Source organism: Aulonocara sp. 'chitande type north' Nkhata Bay, linkage group LG18 (assembly GCF_057382095.1).
Source record: "Aulonocara sp. 'chitande type north' Nkhata Bay isolate Kocher_YH1m ecotype deep benthic linkage group LG18, A_spYH_male_GT1.1, whole genome shotgun sequence".
Classification (NCBI taxonomy): domain Eukaryota; kingdom Metazoa; phylum Chordata; class Actinopteri; order Cichliformes; family Cichlidae; genus Aulonocara; species Aulonocara sp. 'chitande type north' Nkhata Bay.
In genome coordinates this window covers 38,353,136-38,362,823 of record NC_141361.1, presented here as the reverse complement: position 1 = coordinate 38,362,823, position 9,688 = coordinate 38,353,136, and positions in this window count along the sequence as shown.

Genomic DNA, 9,688 nt, shown 5'->3' with positions numbered 1-9,688 from the left:
AAATATTTGTGAAATGATGATACATTTCTGAATGTATTTTTACAATCTAAATACGCATATGTACAAAAAATATATTTAAAAACAAGTAAATTGTGTTTTACTATATTTACAGTGATGTTATGTTATTTTACCTTTGACATGTAAAATCACCGTCTACTTATGTAAATTTCATGATATTCTAGAAAGACAGTACAAAGCTGTAAAATATACAGTAAGATACTTTGACATTACTATTTTTTGGAACCGTGTGCTTGTTCAGCTCTTATTATCGCTAGAAGAAGAAACTGCTCCTTCTTTGTATGATAAGAGGGAACAGAACAAGTCTTGTAGTGAACAACAGTCTGAGTCATCAAAAGGTCATCATGCAGTATTCTATCATATGCAGACTAAGCACAATTTTCTATTGACATTTGCAGTGGTTTCTCTCTGGGTATTCTGGTTTCCTCCTACAGTAAGAACTCATGCAATTAGAGTTAGGTCAATTGGTGATTCTAAATTACCCGTGAATGTGAGCGCAAATGGTTGTTTGTCTCTATGTGACAGACTGGTAAACTGTCCAGGGAGTACCCTGCCTCTTAACCTATCTCTTTGGGGACATGCCCCAGCCCCTCTGCAACCCGGATAAAGACAGGATGGTAGTTGTAAATCCATTTACTTTTTATGTTAACCACACTCTACACTTTGTTGAATATTATGTAATATGAAGACAACATGTAGTATTAAAGTGACCAAGTAGTATTGGGGTAAAAATTATTGAATAGTGTTGGAATAAAATTACAAAATTGTGAAGGATTAAAATATTCCAAGAGCTGAACTTACTTCATCTAAACATGTTTCAATCATGTTTCATCAACAAAAAATGCACAGGTTTATTTAATATGAATATTTTGTGTGTGGGGGGGGGGGGGGGGGGGGGGGTTGTTTTCTTTTTTATTATTTATTGTGTGCAGCGACTGACAGTGACATGTATTTATAAAACACACACATATGCTTATTAACCTGTATGTGGGGTGGCTGTAGCTCCACAGATAGAGCAGCTCACCTACCAATCGGTAGGTTGGTTCGATCCCCGTCTGCTCCAGTCTGCATGCCAAATATCTTTGGGCAACATACCCAAGAACCCCAAACGCTCTCCAGTACATCCACCCGAATATGAATGTGTGTGAATGTTAGATAGAAAGCACTTACACAGAAAGAGTAAAAAGTGCTTTTGTAAATGCATAAAGAACTTCGAGTCCTCAGTTAGAGTAGAAGAGGGCTTTTATACAAGAACCAGTCCGTTTACCATTTACCGTGCCTCCAGCATATCTCCATAAAACATGGCGACTTTGCAGCATTTAAATGGACCCAGGTGCACTGGTAAGAAATCTAGGTTTTTGACTAGGATATGCTGAGCTTAGCACAATCTAACCTGCCCCCATTGAGAAGGGCCCCACAGACATGGAGGACATATTCTCCACTCTGTGTGCCACACTTCTCAGCTAGGAACTGCATACGTCAAATGCTTCAGTCAATCTGCATCAGACTCAAAGCCTTCACAGTGTTCACTCTCCCCTCGTGCTAAACTTAGTTACCCCTTGTAATCATAACTGCCATCTCATGAATCTTTAAATAATGATAGACAGAGACCTGGAACATTTAATCCACAAAACTGAACTGTAAAGAAAAGTATGAGTCTTTTCATGGCAAATGAATAAATAGTCCCAGCTTGTATTTGTGTAAGTCTAACAACATACTCCTGTGTTGCCCGTTTTAGCAATAAAACCTTTTTGATTGTGTGTGTTGGTCAAAAAAATACAGAAACATCAAATAGACATAGCAATTATGAGGCTTTGTGAGATATGTTTGAAATTTGGACACATCTGGTCATGCCTGAATAACACTGAAGTGCATGGGTAAAATGTGTGTGTGTGTTTGTGTGTGTCCACATCTACGTACAAATGGGTAACTGTGCGTGTGTAAAAGTCAGGCACTTTCTAAATATGACTCGTGCAATCACTCGCATGCTTTATAGCCCGTCGCTGCTGGCGGTTGACTCCTGGGTGGACACACACCAAGCATGTGGGCTAACAATCACTGCGTGACAGGATGAGAGGCGTGTGTGTGTGTGTGTGTGTGTGTGTGTGTGTGTGTGTGTGTGTGTGTGTGTGTGTGTGTGTGTGTGTGTGTGTGTGTGTGTGTGTGTGTGCACGCTGCTGTGTGAGTGTGCGGTTGGACTTCCTCCTCTCAGCCCTCCACCACTCATAGATTTAGACGTTGTTATTATTTTAACATAGTTAGCAGCTGTGTTTTGGTGGCGAAACATGGTAATCATCTCACGGCCGCAGGGCTTTCTGATGGCTGAGGTGTATTTATAACGGTGGGGAGTTTCAGTCTTCTTTCTCATGACACAACACAGATCTGGAAGCTTCTCAAAGTCATACTCGGTTAGCCTTTGTGTCAATCTATTAAGCCTGAAAGAATCATTAGGGGCAAATCATTAAACTACATTAATATGTCGGTTATGCTTCAATTTCAGTGTAAATGTACAGGAAGAGTTGGTCCTGGAAAAAAGAACTTTTAATGTTCGTCACAGAGATGTGTATGTTTCTAATGCCAAAAATAATCGTGTCACGGCCCGGTGGATCAGCAGGTAGCTGATCTGCATTATTGTTCTCTCTCTTGTGCCGGGGTGGAACTCGTTGCAGTTTCACGGCACCCGTGAAATGGAAACACCTGAGTCTCACTGCATTTAAGCAGAGGGATGGCAGCCATTCATCACTGGATCATTGCGTGACTCGCATCAGTGTATCTCAGCTCGAGCGAGTGTTTTCCCCTGTCCTCCCCACCTTGGATTCCCTGGAGCCCGGACCCCTGTCACATTTGTATGTAGCACAATTCCCTTCACTGTCTGTACACCTGGTGAATGTGAAATAAACCCCACTGGTCTCCTCAAACCAAAGAGTCCTGCATGTGAGTCCTCAGTGAACTGTGACACACTGAACTCAGCGTTCTTTTAATAGTTATTCTCACTTGGGTTCTTTTTTTTTTAAAATTTGCCATCATCATAAAATAAATTGTATTTCTGTTATGTTTTGGTGACTTTTCTTTTTACTGGTTAACTCCAAAGGACAACCTCAGGAGTGAAGTGACCACTCAAGGTAAGCTTCAGAAGTCAGTAAATCCCCTTAGACTCCCATGTTAAAATCTCCATCAGTTTTGGTCTCTATAGATAGTATCCTCCCTGGTAACAAGTCATAACTCATCCACCTGTACCCATCCATCCACCTTGTGGACTGCCAAGTATCCTGATACAGGCAGCTGGAGCTGACTGGTGTCATTGTCATTTTCATCATTTTAATTCATCATTCATCATTATCTGGCTAATATTGTGGTTTGTTGCATGGTACAAATCAACCCAAATATAACTTTGCACTCCATGCTTTCATCCAAACAAGGTACCTTCTGGTTCCATAAACAAACGTGGCTGCAGGAAGAACACTAACACCGAAGCCTCAAAATGCAGGCTCTTGAAACCAGTGGGTGACATCAAGATGGCTAGGTTCGTTGTTTATGCTGTTGGTTCCCAGAGATGGGTTACTGTAATCAGATTACTTTTTCCGAGTAACGAGTACAGTAAGGAATTACTATTGCAAAAAAGGTAATTCGATTACCTTTATTTTCCCGTAAGCATAAACGATTTTATTTTATATGCTGGAATATGCAGAAAATAGGTTTAAATGTTAAACAAATTTCTTCCAGTCAGAGAATGTTGCAGATAATTTAATGTTTGCCTGATGCATAAAGTTAAAAGATTAAAACTAATAAAACAATTTTTAAAAGAGACTTTTTCATTTGATTACATTTTATATGATGGATTATGCAGGAAAAGTAGAATTTGGCTGAAAGATCTATCGCTTTATTACCTATTTAGGGGATAAATCATGTTTTAAAAAGTAACTAAGTAACTAATTACTTTTGAAAATAAGTAATCAGTAAAATAACGGGATTACTTTTTTCGGGAAGTAATCAGTAATTAGTTACTGATTACTTTTTTCAAGTAACTTGACCAACACTGTTGGTTCCTGACTTTGGTAGCATCCTCCTCTCAGGTCATCTACTTTACAGAATTAGAAAATGAATTTTCCCCAGAACCATACCTATAAGAAATTTTACCAAAGGACAGCTTCTCAGGCACTGACCAGGGTCCCCAGCCCAAAGGGTACAGTGAGCAGTTGTGTTTTTACAAGCCTCTTGTGTCAGAGAACACATTCTGAGGATGTTGGATGCTGAATGTATTTTGCTAGAAACAAGTAAGTGATTAGTAAATGGACGGGTTCTCACTCACACAAACACTTTTTTCTATGCTTCTGCTTTTCTGTTCAACATTCACACTGTATCTCATAAGCACACTGCACAGCAGCTTGGGGTTGGTCTCTTACCCAAGGATACTTTGGCATGTGGACTGGAGCAGCCAGGGATCGAACCACCAACCTTCCAGTTTGTTAATGACCTGTTCTACCTCCTCAGCTGCAATGTGGCAAAGCCTTCCCCACAAAGCCTTTAGCATTTTCAGTTTATTTGGGATACATCTTGCGTACATCAAAGAGGCACTCTTGGGGTACCAAATTATATTTTAAATCCTGATTTACAGATTATATGAATTTTCTTTTTGTTTGTTTTTATGTTCTATATTTTCTATTTGAGTTGCTGACATATCTATTTATTTTAGCTAAATCAGTGGCCAAAAACACCATGAGTGGTTTCGAATGCACACCCTACAGGTTGCACCAGCTGGAAAGAGGGTTGGTGCCAATGCTCTGCCCACTCTGGAGGAAAGGGAGTGGGCGATGACAAGTGGCAGAAATATGGGCGAGAGCGATATATCACTCAGTCAGACTGTTTCTAAACTCCCTTAAGCAAACATGTCTACTGGACTATGTACAGTAAGCAGTCACACTTCAAAGAAATTAATTGGTCTGAAATCTTGCCTCATGTTTGGCAAGAGTCTCCTTGTCCTGCTTTTACTGATTGAAACTACAACTGCTCTTGGCCTCCTGTGCTAAAGTCCCTCCAAAAATTCAGCGAATTTTTGAGCAGATTCCAGACCCACATTTTGTTGCTAGTCTGTCAGTTTTAGTTATCACCCACTCATTTAATCATTTGCCTTTTTTTCGTTTCTCCACATTTTACATTTTCCTCCCACCGGTTTCCTCTGCAGTGTTTCTAGCTTAAGGAGTGGTTCACCTCATCTGTTTTCGTGTAAAATGCTGACACAAAGAAGAAAACTGACTTGATTTTGGACTTTTTTTTTTCATCTGCAGGTGGAAAGCATTTTAAGGATGATGAATTCTGGCTCTGCACCTCCCACCAGCCAAACACACTCGCACACACATACTGATCCCAAAGTCAAATTATGGGCTTGGCAACCCTCCCTCGCCTGCTGTTTTGTTGGTAACCCACATGCAGAATTTCAGCGCCAGCAGAGTGTTGCAGAGGGTCACTGTTTCCCACAGTCCCCCAGGAGTCACAGACTTTCTCCTGATCCTTTGCTGTTGGTCCCCATTCAAAAACAAAATTTTCCACTTATACCAAAAATAGTTGTCTGACTGCTGCCCATGCTTGCCTGGAGCCCCCCTGTTGGTTACGGTAGGCTGAGTACACACAGTGAATCCTAATAGTTAAGATATTCATTTTTGGTTTTTTCCATAACGAAGGAGAACTCGGTGTTTAAGTTAAAGTGTGAAGAAGGACCGAGCGGGTTATTCTTGGGTGTTCTGGAGATTGCTGCATGTTGAGCAAGTGGTCATGTCTCTAAAAGGAGAAGAGTGATGCGGACAAGGGAGGCATTATATGATCTTCAATGCTACTATACAGTATAGCAGTTCCAAAAAGATTTTTGGTTCAGAAACTTTAGTTGAGTTTATTTAATAGTATAATTCAAAGTTAGGCATCACCATGATGTGTGGTTGTTTCTTTAACAGTTTACAGTCTAAGTCACTGTTGGTGGTAACCCTATCCTAACCTTACATGTTAGAGGAAGATAAACTTTTTTGGAAAAAATGTCAATGGTTTTTTATGTTTGTCAGTTGGAATTATTATTTTCTTTGTTCCTCAAGTATGAAGACATCAGAGAAGGGTGTATGGAGAATGGTCCAAACAATAGAAAATCTGTATGCACCATTGGCAGTTCCCTTGTTGAAGATCTCTGATCAGAGAAGATCTTCTCTGATCTCTATTCATGCCAGAGATCAGAGAAGAAACAGCAGACGACCACATCGGGTGCTTAAACCTGGTAAAAACAAGAAAATGAGGCAACAATTAGCACAGGCTTAAACTGGACAATAAAAGATTGGAAGCGTGTTGACTGGTCTGATGAGTCTCAGTTTCTGCTCTGACATTTGCATGATAGAGTGCACACTTGAACATGACAATGAGTTCACTGTACTCGGCCTCCACAGGCGGATCTCAATCTAATAGAGCACCTTTGGGATGTGGTGCAATAGGAGATTTACCTCACGGATTTGCAACCTACAACTCTGCAGCAACTGAGTGATGCTGTCATGTCAATATAGACCTGAATCTCTGATTAATGTTTCCAATGTCTTATAGAATCTATGCTGCAAAGAATTAAGACAGTTCTGGTACTTACAAGATGTACCTAATAAAATAACTGGTGAGTGTATTTAGCATTTAACACAATCTCAGCAACACTTTTGTTTAATATAGAAGGAATTACTTTTCATTGGGTGTGTGTGTATATAATTAGAAGCATTGTTCATATATTCAATATCTCTGGATTTCGTCAAATACTCTGACTATATGAAAACTTGGACAAACACGAGTTCTGTTGCTCTTGATGTTGCATTTTGTGGTCTGACAGCACAGTGCAGGCAATTGAAATTTATACCTTGTGTGATGTCACAAGAGGTCATCCAAACCCTGCAGTATGTTTGTGCAGCTACCTGGTTTTGGAGTGGGGGAGTCAGTAAACAGGTAAAATGCTACAAATAGAATCTATAGCCACTTAAGAATATAGTCTTGAGGGAGGACAGCCTGCTCCCAGGTCTGCGTCAGCACTGACCTTTTTACTGTTTGCTAAAGGGATTTGATTTCACCTCTACTTCTCTAGGTTTTACCTTTTTTTCAACATTCACACATGAGCCATCTGAGGATAAAATGGCAGTTTTGTCCAGGAAGGAGAATCTGTGCTGGTTCAGGCATAGGCATAGCAATATCACACACAAATGATATGAAGGAAAAAATGGGGTTTTGTAGATACAAAATTTGCATCTCACCTCATTAAACAAGCAGGACTTATCTTAAATAACTGTATATCATTTTCTACAGCTCTGTTCAGATTCAGGTGCTCTTTGCGCCATCCTCCTGTGAACCAAAGCATATGTGCAGCTAGTCCACCACTGGCTGCTTGCAAATTATAAATATCATTCCCTGTGACTTGGACACTGAGTTGCCATCTCTTCGCACTTCACTGTCAGCGCTGCAGGTTCAAGGCCTCATGAACCTGCAGCACCCTCTGCTGGCATTATATGGTGTGACCTTAGTACTTATCATTTGATGACTTTGAAGAGACTAACAATGGCACCAACTCAATTAAATTTTATTTATATAGCAACAAATAAAAATAACGTTGACTCAAGGCAACTGTTGTTGTAAAGGCTTTATATTCTAAGGTAAAAACCCTACAATAATACAAACAAAATCCCAACAATCAGATGAACCCCTGTGAGAAAGTGCTTTGGCAACAGTGGGAAGGTATTGCATTAGGCCCATTAATTATGGGCCTATTGCACCATAGCCTCCTCTGCACCCTGGTGACATACCCCTACTCCAAGGCCCTGCATGTGTGGGTGGACTGATTATTCAAGATCTTGTATGTGATAAGAAGGATTTTAAATGCAATACCAGTAAGAGTAAGCATGTGGTTAGAAACTATATTTCTAAGATTATTAGGGCCAAGTACAATAACCTCAGTTTTATATGAATTAAGTAGGAAATTAGAGGTTATCCAGGTCTTTGTATCTTGAAGGCATTTCTGTAGTTTAAGTGTGTTTGTTATCTGGCCTCATGGATAGAGAAAGCTGGGTATCATCTGCATAGCAGTCAAAAAATACACGCTATGCCTTCTAAGTGATACTGCCTGGGGAAAGCATGACTTTGGACGATGAGGTCAATTTGATTCATATTATCATTAAAATGAAAATCGTCATGACCAGTGACAAATAGCCATGAGTACCATGGGTGGTCACAGCATTATAAGATGAAAAGATGTACTCTCAGGCCCCCTCTTCGATTCTGAGATGGTGCTCCCCTTTCACCTTTTTGAATCCACAGGAGTGGATTTCAAAACATAATTTTATTTAATTTTGTTCCTTATTGATGTTACTGTGTTGATTTACATTTTATTACTTTATTTTGACATATATTATGCTCACTGGCAATCCAACTACAACATTTAGTGGGTTAATTGACTGTGTGCACGTTAGCATATGCTACTTCCGGTGCGGAAACTCCTGTGGGGAGCTTTGTTTCCGGTGTCCTATTTGCGCCTGGTTTACGGTCCAAAACAAGTTTAGCAAATGAATGAATCAAGTGGCGATTTACATTTCTATAGATGTCTCGGGCATTTACCCAATATATCTGTAAATGATGTTCATCGACTTGTTTATATTTTTTCCTGCGCCTCAGAGCAAAAGAGAAAAGGGATTCAAATGTTATATTTCTCAGCTGTCCCTCGTTTATCGCGGGTGTTATGTTCTAAAAATAACCAGGATAGGTGAAATCAAGTAGCCGATTTTATTTTTTGACGGTGCAAAACGTTTGGTGGACATCGTGGACATAAAGCACTGCACTTCAGAGTCACACTGCTAGCGATCGATGCAGCGATTCTGTACTGTACAGGAGAGACATCACGGAGGAGATCGTCTGCAGCGATCAGGACGCAGGACACAATGTGACGTAAAATAAAAAAGTGCAAACTTGCACTAAAAAATCTGCGAAACAGCGAGGTGAAAGGTGAACCGCGTCATAGCGAGGGACCGCTGTAATTTTGAAGGCAAGTCACAACATACCCTTTGTAAATACTAATGTATAGAAACCGTTACCAGCAATCATTCATTTTTTGTGTGGCTTTTTTCAGGGTTTGTTAACATGCTGTGTAGGTGTGTACTTGACTAGCTGATCTCGACATTATGGGGGAAACATCTGGTTTGACTGTTCTTCACCTGTAGTTTGAATGCTGAACATTTGCCTGTTTAAATCATAAGACCAGTCACTATACAGAGATGTGCTTCTGAATGTGGACGATGTGTCTTCTGCTGCAGTGATGCAGTTCTGCTTGTGTTGAGTGATGTAAACAACTGATCGATCTAAACGCTTTAAACGTCAAAACTGATCATTAGATTTTTTTTATGACACAACAGTGGTGAGTGTTCCCACCTTCTGCTCTTTGTAACTTAACGCAATCTTTCCGTTTTCGAGTTTTGGACATGATTTTGGAGGATATCTTCGCAGTAGCGATTGACCGCAAAGTAAAGCTATCGGAAATGTACAACCCTACATCCGGTCTCAAACCAGGAAGTTAGCATTTTCTCGTGCACAGGGTCTTGTCACTACCCGATCCGTACCGGAAACCCGATCGGTACCCCGGGTAGCGACAGGTCTATTATAATTCCCATTAGTGGACCTC